Consider the following 20536-nt stretch of genomic DNA (forward strand, 5'->3'; position numbering starts at 1 on the left):
CAGAGACACAGGCAGAGGGATAAACAGACTCCATGCAGGGAGCCTGATGTGGGACTCGATCCCAGGACTGGAGGATCACGTCCTGGGCTGAAGGCAGGTGCTCAATCGCTGAGCCACCCAGGGATCCTCTATCAGCAGATTTTTCAAAGCAACTTGGCTGGCTAGAGGAGTGGTGCAATATATACAAAGTGATGAAAAGGAAAAAATCTGCAGCCAAGAATACTACTCTGTCTAGCAAGGCTATCATTTAGAATATAAGGAGAGATAAAAAGATTCTCAGAGCAACAAAAATTAAAGGAATTTATGAACACTAAATCAGCCTTACAAGAAATATTAAAGGGGACTCTTTGAGGCGCGGAGGGGGCTGTGCAGCCCTAGACACACCATTACAGCCATGCAGGACCCAGAGCCCAAGGCGCTGGGGTACACAGCCCAGGATCCGGCACTCACCTTGGGACAGGCGGAGGCCAGGAGGACATAGGACAGCTTGGATGCTCTTGGCCGCTGGACGGCCTCAAACTGTGCAAATCAATGCCCCCCACCCCTGGAGCATCCAGGCTCCTGTGGACTGCGAGACTACAGTTATTACTGCTGGAGCTGACTCCAAGGCTGGAGAGCTGGCCGCCACCGCTGTTGTTCTTGTTCCTCCTGGTGTCACCTTATGCCTGGGACAGAGCGGGTCCACCAGGGAGCAGGGCCCTCACAAGATAAACAGCTCCCACTGAACCCTGCACTTAACAGGGGGCGAGGCAGCTTCCCCAGGTGCACACACCCGAGAATCAACACAGCAGGCCCCTCCACCAGAAGACCAGCTGGAAGGACAGGGGAAGAGCAAGTTATTAACCAAGCAGTGCTGGAAAGCTACAGGGGAAGTCTAGGGACTTACAGTATATAGAATCAGAAGATACCCCTCCTTTTTTTTTTGTTTTTTCTTTCTTTTCCCCTTTTTCCCCCTTTTTCCTTCATTTTTTTCAGTACAACTTGTTTTTAGCTACTCTGAACTGAGCAAAACGACTAGAAAAAAGAACTCAACGCAAAAGAATCAGAAACAGTACTCTTTCCACAGAGTTACAGAATTGGGATTATAATTCCATGTCAGAAAGCCAATTCAGAGGCACAATTATAAAGCTACTGGTGGCTCTGGAAAAAAAAGCATAAAGAAATCAAGAGACTTCATGACTGCAGAATTTATATCTAATCAGGCCGAAATTAAAAATCAGTTAAATGACATGCAATCCAAACTGGAGGTCCCAATGATGAGGGTTAATGAGGTAGAAGAACGAGTGAGTGACATAGAAGACAGGTTGATGGCAGGGAAGGAAGCTGAGGAAAAAAGAGGAAAACAATTAAAAGATCATGAGGACAGGTTAAGGAAAATATATGACAGCCTCAGAAGGAAAAATCTACGTTTAATTGGAGTTCCAGAGGACGCCGAAAGGGATGGAGGACCAAAAAGTGTATTTGAACAAATCATAGCGGAGGACTGCCCTAACTTGGGGAGAGAAACAGGCATTCAGATCCAGGAGATAAAGAGATCCACCCCCTAAAAATCAATAAAAACTCTTCAACGCCCTGACATTTCCTAGTGAAAATTGGAAATTCCAAAGATAAAGATCCTTAAAGCAGCAAGAGACAAGAAATCCCTAACCTTTATGGAGAGAAGTATAAGGTTAACAGCAGACCTCTCCCCAGAGACCTGGCAAGACAAAAAGGGCTGGCAGGATATATTCAGGGACCTAAATGAGAAGAACATGCAGCCAAGAATACTTTATCCAGCAAGGATCTCATTCAGAATAGAGGGTGAGATAAAGAGCTTCTAGATAGGCAGAAATTGAAAGAATATGTGATCACTAAACCAGCTCTGTGAGAAATATTGAAGGGGTCTCTGTAAAATAAAGAGGAAATCCAAGGAAACAATCCACAAAAACAGGGACTGAATAAGTATTATGATGACACTAAATTCATATCTTTCAATAGTAACTCTGAACGTGAATGGGCTTAATGATCCCACCAAAAGGTGCAGGGTTTCAGACTGTATAAAAAAGCAAGACCCATATATTTGCTGTCTAAAAGAGACTCATTTTAGACCTAAGGACAGCTCCAGCCTGAAAATGAAAGGGTGGAGAACCATTTACCATTCACATGGTCCTCAAAAGAAAGCAGAGGTAACCATCTCTATATCAGGTAAATTAAAGTTTATCCCAAAGACTGTTGTAAGAGACGAAGAGGGACACTATATCATACTTAAAGGATCTATCCAACAAGAGGACCTAAAAATCATGAATATTTATGCCCCTATTGTGGGAGCTGCGAAGTATATCAATCAATTAATAATCGAAGTTAAGACATACTTAGATAATAATACACTTATACTTGGTGACTTGAATATAGTGCTTTCTACAATCAACAGATCTTCTAAGCACAACATCTCCAAAGAAAGAAGAGCTTGAAATGATATAACAGACCAAATAGATTTCACGGATATTTACAGAACTTTACATCCAAACGCAACTAAATACACATTCTTCTCAAGTGCACAGGGAACTTTCTCCAGAATAGAGACCACATACTGGGTCACAAATCAGTTCTTCACTGATACCAAAATGTTGGGATCGTCCCCTGCATATTTTTAGACCATAATGCTTTGAATCTTGAGCTAAATCACAATAAGAAATTTGGAAGGAATTCAAACACGTGGAGGTTAAAGACCATCCTACTAAAAGATGAAAGGGTCAACCAGGAAATTAGAGAAGAATTAAAATATTCATGGAAACTAATGAGAATGAAGATACAACCGTTCAAAATCTTTGGGATACAGCAAAAGCAGTCCTGAGGGTGAAATACATCACAATGCAGGCATCCGTCCAAAAACTGGAAAGAACTCAAATACAAAAGATAACCTTGCACCTAAAAGAACTGGAGAAAGAAGAGCAAATAAAACCTACACCCAGCAGAAGAAGAGAATTAGTAAAGATTCGAGCAGAACTCAATGAAATAGAGACCAGAAGAACCGTGGAACAGATCAACAAAATCAGGAGTTGGTTCTTTGAAAGAATTAATAAGAAAGATAAACCATTAGCCAGCCTTATTAAAAAAAGAAAAGACTCAAGTTAATAAAATCATGAATGGAAAATAAGAGATCACCACCAATACCAGGGAAATACAAATGATTTTAAATACTTATTATGAGCAGCTAAATGCCAATAAATTAGGCAATCTAGAAGACATGGATGCATTTCTGAAAAACCACCAACTACCAAAACTGGAGCAGTAGAAATAGAAAACCTGAACAGGCCAGTTACCAGGGAGGAAATTGAAGCAGTTATCCAAACCACCCAAGACACAAAAGTCCAGGGCCAGATGGCTTCCCAGGGGAATTGTACCAAACATGTACAAAAGAAACAATATCTATTCTTCTAAAGCTGTTTGGAAAGACGGAAAGGAATGGAATACTTCCAAACTCGTTCTATGAGGCTAGCATCACCTTAATTCCAAAATCAGAAAAAGACCACACCAAAAAGGAGAATTATACACCAATATCCTTGATGAACACAGATATAAAAATTCTCAACAAGATACTAGCCAACAGGATCCAACAGTACATTAAGAAGACTATTCTCAATGACCAAGTGAAATTTTCCCCACGGAATTCAAGGCTAGTTCAACACTCATAACGCAATCGATGTGATAGATCATGTCAACAAGAGAAAAACCAAGAACCATATGATTCTCTCAGTAGATGCAGAGAAAGCATTTGACAAAATACAGCATCCATTTCTGATCAAAACTCTTCAGAGTGTAGGGATAGAGGGAACATTCCTCACAATCTTAAAAGCCATTTGCGAATATCCCACAGCAAATATCATTGTCAATGGAGAAACACTGGGATCCTTTCTCCTAAGATCATGAATGCTACAGGGATGTGCACTCTAACTACTGCTATTCAACATAGTCCTCAAAGCCCTTGCCTCAGCAATCAGGCAACAAATAGAAATAAAAGGCATTCAAACCAGCAAAGAAGAAGTCAAACTCTTCCTCTTTGCAGATGACATGATAGTGTATAGATAAAACCCAAAAGACACCACCCCAAGATTGCTAGAACTCACACAGCAATTCGGCAGTGTGGCAGGATACAAAATTAATGCCCAGAAGTCAGTGGTATTTCTCTACACTAACAATGAATCTGAAAAAAGAGACATTAAGGAGTCAATCCCATTTAAATTGCACCCAAAATCATAAGATACCTAGGAATAAACCTAATCAAAGGGGTAAAAGTTCTATACCCTAAAAACTACAGAACACTTCTGAAAGACATTGAGGAAGACACAGAGATGGAAACATATTCATGCTCATGGATTGGAAGAATTAATATTGTGAAAATGTCAATGATATGCTGGACAATTTACACATTTAATGGAATTCCTATCAAAATACCATGGACTTTCTTCAGAGAGTTGGAACAAATCATCTTAAAATTTGTGTGGAATCAGAAAAATCCCCGAATAGCCAGGGGAATATTGAAAAATAAAACCAGAGCGGAAGGCATCACAATGACAGATTTCAGGTTGTATTATAAAGCTGTGATCATCAAGACAGTGTGGTACTTGTACAAAAACAGACATATAGATCAATGGACCCGAATAGAGAATTCAGGAGTGGACCCTCAACTCTATGGTCATCTTATGTTCGATAAAGCAGGAAAGACTATTTACTGGAAAAAAGACAGTCTCTTCAATAAATGTTGCTGGGAAAATTGGACATCCACATGCAGAACAATGAAACTAGACCATCTTCTTCCACCATACACAAAGATAAACTCAAAATGGATGAAAGATCTAAATGTGAGACAAGATTCCATCAAAATCCAGAGGAGAGCACAGGCAACACCTTTTTTGAACTTGGCCACAGCAACTTCTTGCAACATACATCCATGAAGGCAAGAGAAACAAAATAAAAAATGAATATTGGGACTTCATCAAGATAAGATGCTTTTGCACAGCAAAAGTAACAGTCAACAAAACTAAAAGACAACCTACAGAATGAGAGAAGATATTTGTAAATGACCTATTAGATAAAGGACTAGTAACCAAGATCTATAAAGAACTTATTAAACTCAGCAGCAAAGAAACAAACAATCCAATCATGAAATGGGCAAAAGACATGAACAGAAATCTCACAGATTAAGACATAGACATGGCCAACACACACATGAGAAAATGCTCTGTATCACTTGCCATCAGGGAAATACAAATAAAAACCACAATGAGATACCCCCTCACACCAGTGAGAATGGGGAAAATTCACAAGACACGAAATAACAAATGTTGGAGAGGATGTGGAGAAAGGGGAACCCTCTTGCATTATTGGTGGGAATGTGAACTGGTGCAGCCACTCTGGAAAACCGTGTGGAGGTTCCTCAATAGTTAAAAGTATATCTGCCCTACAACCCAGCAATTGCACTCTTGGAGCTTTACTCCAAAGATACAGATGCAGTGAAATGCCAGGAGACCTGCACCTCAATGTTTATGGCAGCCATGTACACAATAGCCAAACTGTGGAAGGACCCTTAGTGTCCATCGAAAGATGAATGGATAAAGAAGATGTGGTATGTGTATACATGGGATATTACTCAGCCATTAGAAACTACAAATACCACCATTTGCTTCAACGTGGATGGAACTGGGGTATTATGGTATTATGCTGGGTGAAGGAAGTTAATTGGAGAAGGACAATCATATGGTCTCATTCATTTGGGGAATATAAAAATAGTGAAAGGGAATAAAGAGGAAAGGAGAGAAAATGAGTGAAAATATCAGTGAGGGTGAGAAAACATGAGAGATACCTAATCTGGGAAAGGAACAAGGGATATTGGAAATGGAGGTGGGCGGGTTTGGGGTAACTGGGTGATTGGCACTGAGGGGGGCACTTTTTGTGTTGAGCACTGTGTGTTATGCTGTATGTTGGCAAATTGAACTCTAATAAAAGAAGAATCTAACTGAAAAAGAATAACCCTTTGAAATAATTTGTATGCAAAATATGAAATATCAAGCATTTATAACATCTAAAAATCATATGAATGACTCAACTATGTATTTTTAAAATGATTTTGAAAGAGCTGAATTTTTGTTGTCTCTTAGAATTTAAAATTAAGAGTTAAAAATGATAAGCAAAATGACTTACCAGAAATATTTTATGATTAAGTTTTAAAGTTTATTTTATATATTTCAATTAAGAAAATAAATTCTAAGGTAAGCCTATCACAGTTGTTTTTGAAGTTGTTTTTACATTGAAATCATTTATTTTTTATTTTTTTAATGATTTTATATATTCATGAGAGACACAGAGACAGAAACAGAGAGACAGGCAGAAGGCGGAGAAGCAGGCTCCATGCAAGGAGCCCGAAATGAGACCATTGTATCTAGGATCAGGCCCTCGGCTAAAGGTAGATGCTCAACCGTTCAGCCACTCAGGTGTCCCAAAAATAGGGACCTCTGATAACGTTTTAAAAATATTTTATTTATTTATTCATGAGAGACACACACAGAGAGAGGCAGAGGCATAGGCAGAGAGAGAAGCAGGCCCCATGTAGAGCGCCCGATGTGGGACTTGATCCCACGACTCCAGGATCATGCCCTGGGCCGAAGGCAGATGCTCAACTGCTGTGCCACCCAGGCATTCCTACATTGAGTTCATTTAGATTACAAATTCATTTATTCCATTCCAGATATATTATTCCATGATCTACTGTGTTTTAGACAATATCCTATATCCTGGGTTTAGTGAGGAGTTGTATTCCATGAGCCATTTCCTCAGGGAGCTTAAAGTATGATAGAGGGATGAAACAGATAGTAAGAAGACAGTATTTATAGATAGACGTTTACCTCTGGTAAGGTGGAAGGAAAAAGGGATGGTGTGACATTGAGTCTTGATGAGTTGATATTTGAAAGCACAGGTAACCCAAAATGGGAAACACTTCAAAGATCATTCACATTTAAATTTGGACTATTTCTATGCTTTATCAGCGTATGCATTTCATACTAGAACCTTATAATTGTTTTTAAATACTTAGAGGCGGGATCCCTGGGTGGTGCAGTGGTTTGGCACCTGCCTTTGGCTCAGGGCGCGATCCTGGAGACCCGGGATCGAATCCCACATCGGGCTCCCGGTGCATGGAGCCTGCTTCTCCCTCTGCCTGTGTCTCTGCCTCTCTCTCTCTCTCTGACTATCATAAATAAAAAAAAATAAAAAAAAATTAAAAAAAATACTTAGAGGCATAATAGCTTGGAGTTGGTAAACTCTCGGCCATCCTGAGACTCTTTAAAAGACAAGTCTTTCAGATTGATTTGGGATCCCTGGGTGGCGCAGCGGTTTAGCGCCTGCCTTTGGCCCAGGGCGCGATCCTGGAGACCCGGGATCGAATCCCACGTCAGGCTCCCGGTGCATGGAGCCTGCTTCTCCCTCTGCCTATGTCTCTGCCTCTCTCTCTCTCTGTGTGACTATCATAAATAAATGAAAAAAAAATAAAAAAAATAAAAGACAAGTCTTTCAGATTGATTTGAAGTAGAATTATTGTTTTTCAAGTTGTCTTGAAGCAGTGACAGTGGTAGTGTGGGTCTTTCAAAGGACAAACTATTGGAATAAAAACAACATGAATATGGTATAAATAGAAAACCAGGATAGATTCAGCCGATCATTTTAGATGAATATTGTAGATGCTATCAAAGTTTCCACAAGTAGTATGTTGACTATAAAATTCCATCTAAAAGATTAAAAAGATAGTCTACTGGATAAATGGCTATAACACTTTTTATGGCTGCAACTATTTTTTTTTGGCTGTAACTATTAATGCAGGTTTCAAAATATTTAGTAGTTTAAATCTCAGTATGTAAGTGAAACCTTCCATGTGGACTTGAAAACAAAAAGACCTTTATTCTTTGAAATGCCCAACTAGGGATCCCTGGGTGGCGCAGCGGTTTGGTGCCTGCCTTTGGCCCAGGGCGCGATCCTGGAGACCCGGGGTCGAATCCCACGTCGGGCTCCCGGTGCATGGAGCCTGCTTCTCCCTCTGCCTGTGTCTCTGCGCCTCTCTCTCTCTCTCTCTCTCTGTGACTATCATAAATAAATAAAAATTAAAAAAAAATGAAATGCCCAACTAACCGACTTAGTGAAATTGATAAAATGTGTTACAGAAAAAAATACAAAGATACTTTTCACTTCTAATTTATGATTCTTATAGCAAGGTGTATATTCATGATGCCTACATAGGTATCTTTATGGTTTAGAAGATTCTTTCCAAGCTGAACAAAAATGATTCCATCATTATTTTAAAAGTAATCTTCCCTGAAATGTGTGACATGTTTAGACTAAAACTATTAAATCAATAGCATATCATGTTGTAGTAGAAAGTTTTCATTCAGAAATGTTTTATTTTGCTTATAGGTAGCATCATTCATCCTTGGAAAATTATTATTTAAAATGTTTCCTCTATATGTTGCTTTTCTTTTTGGCAGGAAAACAATTACACATCAGGCATTTATTGAGCACATGTCAGAGAATGCTAGCTGTTTTATGTAAATTCTTAAAACCCTAAATTGCTTATTTTACAGATGAAGAAATTGAGACTTAGAAAGTTTAAGAAACTTTCTCAAGGCAGTAAAAGTAGAGTTTTAGAATTGGAATCTAGATTTGTTTGACATTACAACATTGCTCTTTTCATGATACTACTACTATGCCTCTCTCATGAATAAAACACAGTATCTGCCCTCACAAATCTTCATCCAGATAAATATGGCAAGAAATTTATCTGACAGATTGGAATTATTATTGTATTATTATTAAAGATTGTTTATTTTAGAGATTGATAGAGTGTGCACAAGCAGGAGTGTGGTCAAAGGGAGAGGGCAAGAGAGAATCCTCAAGCAAACTTCCAGCTAAGTGCAGAGCCCAACATGCGGCTCGATCCCAGGACCCTGAGATCATGACCTGAGCTGAAATCAAGAGTTGGTTGCTAACCAACAGAGCCACATAAGCACTCCTATTTTATTATTATTTTTATAGTATTTCAAAATTGTTACTCAACAGAAAATTTGCCATCTTAGCCAATTTTAAGTGTACAGTTCAGTAGTGTTAAGTACATTCACATTGTTGTACCATTAATCTTCAGAAATCCTCATCTTGTAAAACTGAAACTCTTTAATCATTAATTATCCCCCATTGTACCCTCTTCCCCACCCCAAGCAACCACCAATTCTCATTTCTGTCTCTGAATTTGACTACTTTAGATATCTTATATAAATGCAAGCATACAGTATTGGTCTTTTTGTGATTGGCTAATTTCATGTAGCATAAAATCTTGAAGATTCATCCATGTTGTAGCATATGTCAGAATTTACTTCCTTTGTAGAGGTGAGTAACATTCCATTGTATGTATGTACCAAGTTTTATTTATTCATTCATCTTTTGGTAGACACTTCTGTTGCTTGCATCTTTTGGTTTCTGTGATTAATGTTGCTTTTAACATGATATAGAAATATCTCTTTGAGATCCTGCTTTCAGTCCTTTTGGGTATATACTCAGATGTGTGGTTGCTTGATAATATAGTCATTTCATTTTTATTTTTTTAGGAACTACTATATTGTTTTTCAAGGGAGCTGTACCATTTTACATTGCCATTAATAGTGCTCAGAGGTTCCAATTTCTCCATATTCTCACCTGTGGTGGAATTATTTTGAAAAAGAAAATCCAAGAATATTTTCTGGGCTCATTGCATTTGTATTTTGGTAACTTATTTCATAGCAACAAAGCTGCATTTTTGATAATTCTTATTCTAAGGGATAGCTACTCATACACTGAAATATGCATGATTATTAAAGAAATATGACTTTATGTTCTCTATACTGTACTTATTAAGTAAGTAATTGATTTTTCGGAAAGCAGGTTTAGAAGACAAAAATATAACTGTTCAATCTTAAGTTAACTAAAACCCAGATTAATTAGGTCATGTTCTACTAACAAAAATTTGGCTTGCTTGATTATTTTTCCTAGGTCATTTACTAGCATGTAATTCATAGTGTTGTGTCTACCAAATGAGAAGACATGAATTTAATAAGTAACAATATAGTCTAAAAGTATTAAATAGTAAATGTTTTCTCCAGAAAGTTTTAGGAGGGAATTTTAAACCATATAGACTTTTGTCCAATAGTTTCTTTATTACATGTCCATTGTTGCTTGACAAATTCCCATAAACTTTGTAGCTTAAACCAAGACACATTTATTATTTTACAGTTTATATGGGCCAGATATCCAGGCATTGCTTAGCTAGGTCTTCTCCTTAGGGTCCCAAACATCTGAGTTGAAGTTTTCAGTTGTCCTATATTGTTATCTGGAGGCCTAACTGGGGAAGAACCTATTTCTAAACTCTCTCAGATTATTGGCAGAATCCCTTTCCTTGGAGTTGTAGGAATAAGGACCGTGGCTTCTTCCTGCATATTAACTGGAGGCTGCTCTCAGCTCCTAGAGGCTGCCATGTTTTATGGGCTTCCTCAGCATGATGACTTAGTTCATTCAAGTCAGCAAAGAAAATCTCTAGAGTCTTAAATAATGCAACAGAAGTGAAATCCCATCAAGTTTGCCATATTATGTTGATTGGAAGTAAGCACAGGTCCTGTCTACTCTCAAGGAGAAAGGGGTTAGACAAGGGCGTGAACACCAAGAGGCAAGGATCATGGGCCCCATTTTAAATTCTGTCTGCCACATTAATTAATTGGGAGGATTTGTTTTTGTTTTATTATGCCATGGGCTTAATTAAATATATAGACAACTTTATTCTAGGCAGATATGGCTACCTCTAAGTTTAGATATAATTTACTGGAGTTATGTAAATGAAGTGAAAAAATGAAAGAATTCTTTCCAAATCATTCAGTGCTTAACCTGTAAAAGTGAAGCTTATTTAAGGGAAAAAATTTTCTTTAGATGTGAACTTCTTAAATTTTAACATTAGGTATCACATAAATGAAATCCTTTCATTCACTATGTGGAATTGGGGGATCCTGAAGACTACTTGAAAGTTTATAATACTATCAAGTTTGTTGTGAAGACTGGTGCCCCGTGTATATTTTGTAAAACATTTACATCACCCATATTTCTTCTCACTTTGTAACTTGTTCTTCCTTACTTGTTTACCTCTCCACTTCCTTTTTGGTATATCTTTGAAAATTGAGCCATGAATTCTGTTAATTAGTCCTGAATTTAACACTGTGAAACAGGTATATGCTTAATAGGGTTATCATGGCTGGATAATAACTCTTTTACAAAACTATCTGTACCAATATGTTCGTTTTCCCACACTACCTCCAATTTTAAGGATCTGAACGGCCTTAAGAAAATATATTTTTCTCAGTTCAGTTTTCCATAACATGCTTTTGTTGCTAGTTTTAAGAAATCATTGGTTTAAGATGGGCCATATGATTTTCTGAAATCAGGTGAGTATTGCAACTCAGTTTAATATTCCTGTTTACCCAGAATCTTTTTTTCTCCAGAATCTTTTAAAATGATCTGTTCATTTTCCGAGAAAATGAAAATAGTTTTAAAGAATTGTTCACTTGGCTCTGATATAAGATTCTGTTTACTTGAGTTTTAGAATATCTGAATAAGTTATTACCTTATTGTTGCCAAGCTTTCCAGAATTTCTATAGAAACCGGTTTCTTCCCCTTTGGCCCTTAGTTGGTAGAAACAGCATGTCTGCTTGTCTTTTCAAATAACAAAGTTTATTTTTGATATAAAGATTTACTGTTCCAAAGAATTCTGAAAATATTTTTGTTTTCATACATGTCGAAAGGACTTAAATTTTAGTAAATCTTAATGAATGCTGAGGTCTTCTGTAGGCATGAATATTCTTATATTGAAAACTTGGTATTTTGTTGAAGGTAGATGAGGTGAGAGTAGTGGAATGTTATCTTATTAAAGATTTTTATAGACTGAAATGATTTTTTAGTATGCAGTGATTTCTTTGACTCAATCAGATTATGTTTTTAGTTTTTTTCATACCTACAAGTTCATGGTAAATTTGTTACAAGATGGTTTGAATAGGAAGTAACAAGTAACTAAGGTAAAAGAGGGAAGCAGTATTGCCTTTTCTCTGGATAATCCTGAGACTCGTTTGTAATAAAATTTCAGTTCTCAGGCTTCTGCCTTTTCTTTTTTTAATAGGCTTCTGCCTTAATATTGGTTTGTTACCTTTCTGGTTACTGTGCTTCTTTCTGTATGTTAATGATGAATCTGTCACAGGTTTTTTCTTTTTTTTTTTTATCCCCCATAGTATTATATGTGCCTTTGAGATAAGATAGTAGGTGGTGGTACTATTTATTGAAATTGAGAGCCCTGAAATAAAGCAGAGTTTTGCATGTTTTGTGTGAGGGTATCCTCAATTCTTTTTTTTTTGTATTAATTATTTTTGAGAGACTTGAGATAAGTAAGTGGAAATGTCAAGTAAGTTGTTGGAAATGTGGATCAGGAGTTCAGGAGAATAGTCTCTGAGTAAATGTGAATCATGTCAGTAAATAAGCTGTCTGGGGAAAGAGTGTAGAGTGAGATTAGAAGGTGACCCAAATCCATTTCCTAAGGATCTACAATGTTTCCTGGATAGTGAAAAAAAAAAAAAAACAAAGAAATTACAGTAAAAAAATAATAAAAGTGTGACATAACAGGATCTATAGACTCAGATAGAAAACAGTGGTCAACTGCAACATGCTGTAGCAGCATCAAGTAAGATAAGGACTGATGGATCTATTAGCAAAATAGACATCATTGGTGACTTTATTTGGACTCATTCAGTTGTTTTAGAAGAAAGGTGCTATGTCCAGGGTTCCTGGGTGGCTTAGTTGGTTAAGTGTCTGACTTCGGCTCAGGTTATGGTCTTAGGGTCCTGGGATCAAGCCCAACATCAGGCTCCTCACTCACCAGGGTGTCTGCTTGTTCCTCTCCCTCTACCCCTCCCCACTGCTCACGCTCACTTTCTCTCTCTCAAATAAATAAAATCTTTAAGAAAAGAAAAACAAGTAACAATAACAACAACAACAAAAAGAAAGGTGCTGTGTCTAGTTTAAGATGGCAATGAAAGAAAATCCTTATATTACCTCTTCCCATTGACACACTAAATTTGTAATAATACATGGAATAATTCCCACTAAAAAAGAACTGAAAACTAGCTGAAAAGCCTCCTCTATAATGAGAGGTAAAAGAGCCACATTGAGACAAATAGAGAGGTAGAGATGGAGTCTGGCCAAAAAAAAAAAAAAAACCATCACTGGTACAGTAACAAACAATAGTGAGGAGTCTCACAGGCCCAGAGCCTCTCCCTGGGGAGTGAGGGCTTTGTGTCCCACATTGAGCATCCCAGCCTTGGGACATGCAGCAGAGAGACAATCCCCCAGGAACATCTGGCTTTGGGAACCAATGGCATTTACACCCAGGAGACCAAGGAGTCTATGGGGATCTGAGATACTCCTTTAAAGGGGCTTCCTCATAGACTCATTTGTCCTAAGAACCAACACAAAGCAGTTTGAGAGGTGAGTTGATTGTATGTGAAGGCGATTCAGTTGCTAATCTTAAAAAAGTCTGCTGGAGGGTCAGGGGTTTGTTGGGATTTTCCTCCAGGATAGAAAAGCTGAAGTGAATGATTTTTTTTGCATTCTTCTATTACTTCGTATAGGTGGTATGTGGATACAACCTTGCTAAAGCTAAGGACATGCCCTACTGCCAATGTTCCTTTCCAGCATTGCTGAACAGTGCACATCCCCCACTACTATTTCTCTTTTCCTGCCTTGCTAAATCTATGGGGAGCCCTATCTGCATGATATTTTATACCATCACTAAAATTGTAGGCATGCCCTGCCCCCAACACTCTTTCTTAACTTCAGTTAAGCCATAGTCATGCTTCCCCTACTCCCCCAGTGCTCCTCTCAAGACTTCCTAAAACCATGGACATGCCCCACCACTAGGTTCTCTTTTCTAGCATTCTAAAGCTGTGGGCATGCCCTGTTCCCAACACTCTTTCCTGGCCTCACTAAAGGCATGAACATACCCTGACCCCAATACTCTCTTGTAACCTTGCGAAAGCTAGTAAGTGAGTGTAGTCCACACGGAGGATCATCTTGATTTCCTGGCTCTGGAGGTCAGAGGAGATTGCACTCCTGTGTCCTGCAGCATTATAACAATCAGAAAGATAGTTCTTGGCAGGATACCACCCCAGGGTAATATACCGACAGTAGACTGAAACATACCTCCAGTTTGCACATGAAAAAGGCCCATTTCATTGTCCTGATACTTCAACCTGAGGGGTAGGCTTCAGGTTTGCCACAAATGTAAAGGCTACAGAAGCACTCTCAAGGAATACAGACAAGGAGACACCATCTGTATGCCCTCTTTTATTCTTGTCACAGCTCACTGATACCTCCCAGAAAGGAACTTATATACTCCTCTGAAGCCCTGGTTCTTGCAACATTGACCCAGGGACAAATCCAGAACTACTTGTCTGGAGGTGAGCAGGGTCTATGAGTGTGGTCTGACTGTATATATTTGCATACATTTAAATGCTTCCGTCTGAGGGACTGGCTTTCAATCAGCCTGAATCTAAGAGTTGAATGAAATCACTCCTTTTTAGACACTGCCAGTTTTTTTTTCCTATTAAGGTAAATAAGGCTACTTAGATAATCACAATGGTTGAAAGATAGTTGAGAGTTAGGGCAAGATTGAATGACAAGTTTCACCTTCTATGCAAAGACACTCCTTCAAAACTGGGAGAAGTAGCTGTTTTGCCTAATGCATAAACACAAAGTCAAGCAAAATAAGGAAATTAAATGTGTTCCAAACAAAAGAACAACACAAAGCCTCAGAAAAACACCTTAATGAAATGGAAGTAAGTAATCTTCCTGATGAAGTGTTCAAAGTAATGGTCATGAAGATACTGAATTTGAGAGAAGAGTGGATGGATACAGTAAGAACTTCAATAAAGAGAAAACATAAGAAAGTATCAAGTTACAGAGTTTAAGAATACAATGACTGTACTGAAAAATACATGAGAGGGGTTCAATGGCAGACAGGATAAAGTAGAAGAATAAATCAGTGGCTTGGAAGATAGGGCAGCAGAAGTAACCCAACTAGAGCAACAACAACCAAAAAAGTCAGATAGTTGAAGAACTCCATAGGACAAGAAGTGGAATAATATTTACATCATAGGGGTTCCATAAAAAGGAGAGAAATTTACCTGAAGAAATAGAGGCTGAAAACTTTCCTAACCTAGAGAAGGAAACAGACATCCAGGTCCAGGAAGCCCAGAGAGTTCCAAATATAATGAACCCAGAGAGGTTTGCAGAGATACGATATAATTAAATGTCAAAAGTTAAAGAAAAAGTATCTTTTTTTAAAAAAGGTTTTATTTATTTATTCCTGAGAGACAGAGAGAGAAAGGCAGAGACACAGGCAGAGGGAGAAGCAAGCGCTTTAAGGGGAGCCTGATGTGGGACTCGATCCCAGCACTCAGGGACCACACACTGAACTGAAGGCAGATGCTTAACCACTGAGCCACCCAGGCACCCCAAAGAAAAAGTATCTTAAAAGCAGCAAGAGAAAAATAAGTTGTTAGGTGCAAGGGAACTTCCATAATTCTGTGCCCTGATTTTTGCACAGAACCCAGCAGACCAGAAGGGAGTGGCATGATAAATTCAAAGTGCTAAAAGGAGAAAACTTCCAGCCAGGAATACTCTATTTGGCAAGGCTATCACTCAGAACTGAATGAGAGAGAAAACATTTTCCAGAAAAGGAACTGCTAAAGCAGATCACCACCAATGAACTGGTCTTACAACTTTTTCTCTAAGTTGAAAATAAAAGACACTAATAACAATAAAACATGAAAAAAACAACCTCCTTGGTAAAGGCATATATATAGTAAGGTAGTGGATTAACCACTTATAAGCTAGTATGAAGGTCAAAAGATAAGAGTGGTATGGATGGATTAAAACACAAGATTCATCTCTATATTGCCACAGGATATTCGTTTAAGTTCTAATGACACATACAGTCCTAAAGTGAAGAGATGGAAAAAAGAGATAAAAATGGAAATGAAAAGAAAGCTGGTGTAACTATATTCATGAGACAAAAAAGTCTTGAGACAAAGACTAATAAAAGTCAAAGAAGTACATTACATAATGATGAAAGGGTCAATCCAACAAGAGATATAACATTTGTAAATATTTATGCACCCACATTAGGAGTATGTAAATATAAAAAGCAAATACTGACAGACCTAAAGGGAGAATCACAGCACACAATAATAGTAGGGGACTCTAATACCCTACTTCAAAGGATAGATTATCTAGACAGAAACCGCAATGAATAAACAATACTCTTAAAAGAACCATTAAACTGAATTGATTTAATAGATATATATGCCACATACCGTCCAAAAGCAGTAGAATACACTTTGTTCTCAAGTGCATATGTTCTTCAGGATAGATCACATGTTAGGCCACAAAACAAGTTCCAATATACTCAAGAAGACTTGAAATTATAGTAAACATATTTATGACCAGAATGGTAGAAACTAGAACTCAATTAAAGAAAATCACAAATATGTGGACATTATGCTACTGAACAACCAATGGGTCACTGAATACATTTAAGGGGAAAAATTGAACAAATGAAAATGGAAATACAACTTATCAAAATCTATGAGAAATAGTAAAAGCATTTCTAGAAATTCATAGTGATGGAAAAAGAAAAATCTCAAGTTAATAATTTAACTTTCACCTAAAGGAAATAGAAAAAGAGCAAACAAAGCAGAAGTTAGGAATGAAATAATAAAGACTAGAATGGAAATAAATGAGATACAGACAAAAGAACAATAGAAAAGTTCTAGGAACAGAGATCTTCACTGTTAATTCTACCAAACATTCAAAGATGATTGCAACCTATGTTAAAACCTATCCTCAAGTAAAACTGGTTCCAGGGATGCAACTAAGTTCACCAGGGATATTGACTTCAACAGTACACTGAAAGAATCATGTGATCTTCTCAATAGATACAGAACTTTTTTTTTTTTAATTCAACATTTATGTATGAGAAAAACTAAATACTGTGGATATACAGGGAATGTACCTCAACACGATAAAGGCCATATGTGGTGTCAAAACCATTGCAAGCGTCATACTCAGTGATGAAAAGCTAAAAGCTTTTCCATTAAGATCAGGAACAAGGCAAGTATACACACTTCCATCACTTTTATTAACAAAATGTTGGGAGTTTGGACATGGCTGTTAGGTAAGAAAAGAGAAAGAAATGGTATAGAAGTTGAAGGGGAGAATTAAAACTGTCACTATTTGATAGTGACAGCATGATGCTATCTATAGAAGACCTCAGGGCAGCCCGGGTGGCTCAGCAGTTTAGCGCCTGCCTTCAGCCCAGGGCGTGAGTCTGGAGACCCGGGATCAAGTCCCACGTGGGGCTCCCTGCATGGAGCCTCCTTATCCCTCTGCCTGTGTCTCCCTCTCTCTCTCTCTCTCTCTCTCTCTCTCTCTGTCTCTCATGAATAAATAAAATCTTAAAGAAAACCCTAAAGACTCCACCAAAAAATTATTAGAACTAATAAATAAATTCAGTAAAATTGCAGGATACAAGAGCAATATGCAGAAATTTGTTGTGTTTCTATACACTAATAACTGCCAGAAAGAAAAATTAAGAAAACAATCCAATTTACATTGGCATTAAAGGGAATAAAATACCTAGGAATAAATTTTTCCAAGGAGGTGAAAGACCTGTACACTGCAAACTATAAGACAGTGATGAAAGAAATTGAAAACAAAGATAAATGGGAATATAATTTGTGCTTATGGACTGGAAGAATTAATATTGTTAAGTGTCCATATAAGTCTACAAACTCAGTGCAATCCTTATCAAAATTCAATTGTATTGCCACCAAACTCGAACAAATACTATTAAAATTTATATGGAACCACAAAAGACCCCATGTAGTCAAAGCAATCTTGAGAAAGAACAAAGCTGGAGGAATCTCATTTTTTTTACTTCAAACTATATTATAAAATTATAGTAATCAAATCAATGTCTTATTACCATAAAAATGGACAATAGATGCAACAGAATAGGGAGCTGTTATATAGACCTACACATATATGGTCAATTAATTTGTGAAAAAGGAGCCAAGAATATACAATGGTGCAAGGACAATCTCTTCAATAAATGGTTTTGAGAAAACTGGACAGCCATATGTAAAAGAATGAAACAAGACTTCTGTCTGCCACCATACACAAAATTTAACTCAAGATGGATTAACATCTTCAGTATATGACCAAAAATCATAAAACTCCTAGGAGAAAACAGGGGGCAAGCTCCATGACTTTGCTCCTGGAGATATTTATTTGGATCTGCACAGTGAAGGAAAACATCAACAAAAAAAGGGTAAGTTTCTGAATGGGAGAAAATATTTGCAAATCATATATCCAGTAAGGGGCTAATATCCAAAATATATAAAGAATTCATAAAACTCAATAACAAGAAAAAATTTGTTTAAAACTGGGCAGAGGATCTGAACAATTACCAAAGAATGCATACATATGGCCGACAGGCCCATGAAAAGATGCTCGACATTACTAATCATCAGGGAAATGCACATCAGAACCACAATGAGATATAATCTCATACCTGTCAGAATGGCAATTATCAAAAAGATGATACAACATGCATTGGAGAGATAATGTTGATAAGGTAATTTCATATATTCTTGGTGGAAATGTAGATTTGTGTAGTCACTATGAAAAGCAGTATGGAGCTTCCTCAAATTAAAAATAAAATTACCATATTATTCCACTATTCCACGTCTGGGTATTTATTTAAAGAAAACAAGTACTAATACAAAAAGATACATGCACCCCTATGTTCATTGCAGTGTTATTTATAGTAGCCAAGATACCAAATCAACCTAAGTGTCATCTATGGGTGAATGGATAAAGATGAATGGATAAGTGTCACCTATGGATGACCTGAATATGGCTGTCCAGTTTTCTCAAAACCATTTATTGAAGAGATTGTCCTATACATATATATACCTTGAAATACCGATTAGTCATAAAAATTAAGGAAATCTTATAATTTGTGACAACATGGATAGCCATTGATGGTATCATAATAAGTAAAATAAGTAAAAGACAAATCCCATGTGATCTCACTTATATGTGGAACCTATAAAACAAATTAGTGAACCAAAATTCATAGACATAGACAGATTGTAGATTATCAAAGGGGAGGGGAGTTGGAGTGTAGGCAAAAAAGTATGAGGAAGGTCAATTATATGGTGATGGATGGGAGCTAAACTTATTTTGGTGATCATTTTTATAGTGTATGCAAATATCAAATATATTTGGTGTATACCTGAAACTAATAGACTGTTATATACCAATTTTACCTGGTTAAAAGAGAGGAAAAAATAAAATGAGCATGAGTTGTCACAGCATCCTCCAGTTCCCAGCCTGAATCCTATGTGTGTATTCACAAAGACTCTCTGAATTGTTGAAGCCTGTAGGTGCCTGAAGACATGTTTCCAACATTTACCTTCTGAAGCCTGAAATATGCCCCACCCACTGTATTCTTTAGCTGCATTGCTAAAGCCAGTAGGAGCATGCAGTCCACACAGGGATCAGCAATTCATTGCCTGGCCCTGGTGGCCAAGAGGGTTGGAATTTGAGAGCTTCATGGAACTGTAACAATTGGAAAGAGCATTTAGCAGGCCTCAGGGTACTATACATAGAGCAGACTGAAACATAGCCCCGGTTTTCCTGTATAAGGGCTCATTTATCTAGCCTGGAGCTTCAGCGTAAGGACAAGTTTTCTGGTTACCCACATATCTATAGGCTAAGAGGACACACCCAAGAAATATAAGCAGGAAAGTAGCATCTTGCACACCCCCTTGGCTTTGCTACAGCTTAATAAGACTTCCTAGAAAAGAGCTTATACACTCACCTGGAGCCCTGATTACAACTGTCATCCAAGGGACACCTCCAGATCTCCTGGTCCAGAAGCCAACAGGGATTTATGGTTATGGCTCCAGACAACTGTATATATTTGCACACATTAAAAGCTGCTACTTGAGGATCTGGCTTCCAGCCATCCTGAAACTAGGTGCTAAATGAGGTTCATCCACTTAGATTATTGGCACGTCTTGACATACTCTCAGTGATGGGGCATATAAAGATTAAATCAGGTGGTTTAGACCATCATAGAGGTTCAAGAGACAACTGAAGAACTAGGGAAGATTGAACAAGAAGGATTGTCACCTACTCAAGGCCACGTCTTCGAGGCTGAGAGAACTGGATGTTATATAGAAATGCATACATTAATTAATTTTAATTTTAATTTTAAAAATGAAAATCATTAATTTTTAATTAATTTTAAATTTCATTAAAATGAAAATACAGAGAAATATGTTCCAAATGAAAAAAGGACAAAGCCTCAAAAAAGACTAATAATATG

At 37.5% G+C, this 20536-nt stretch overlaps 1 protein-coding gene across 5 annotated transcripts in view; it reads left to right on the forward strand.

Moving 5' to 3' along the window:
- Positions 1 to 20536, forward strand: part of RPS6KA6 (ribosomal protein S6 kinase A6) — a 195577-nt gene that overhangs the window by 26519 nt on the left and 148522 nt on the right. The window contains exon 2 of one of the 5 annotated variants that reach the window (XM_072815168.1): positions 14440 to 14537. The exons of the other annotated variants lie outside the window; for them this stretch is intronic. The gene's annotated coding sequence lies outside the window, so the exon portion shown is untranslated. The remainder of the gene's footprint in view (positions 1 to 14439; positions 14538 to 20536) is intronic. 5 annotated transcript variants of the gene reach the window in all.

Source organism: Canis lupus, chromosome X, assembly GCF_048164855.1.
Source record: "Canis lupus baileyi chromosome X, mCanLup2.hap1, whole genome shotgun sequence".
Taxonomy (NCBI): Eukaryota; Metazoa; Chordata; class Mammalia; order Carnivora; family Canidae; genus Canis; species Canis lupus.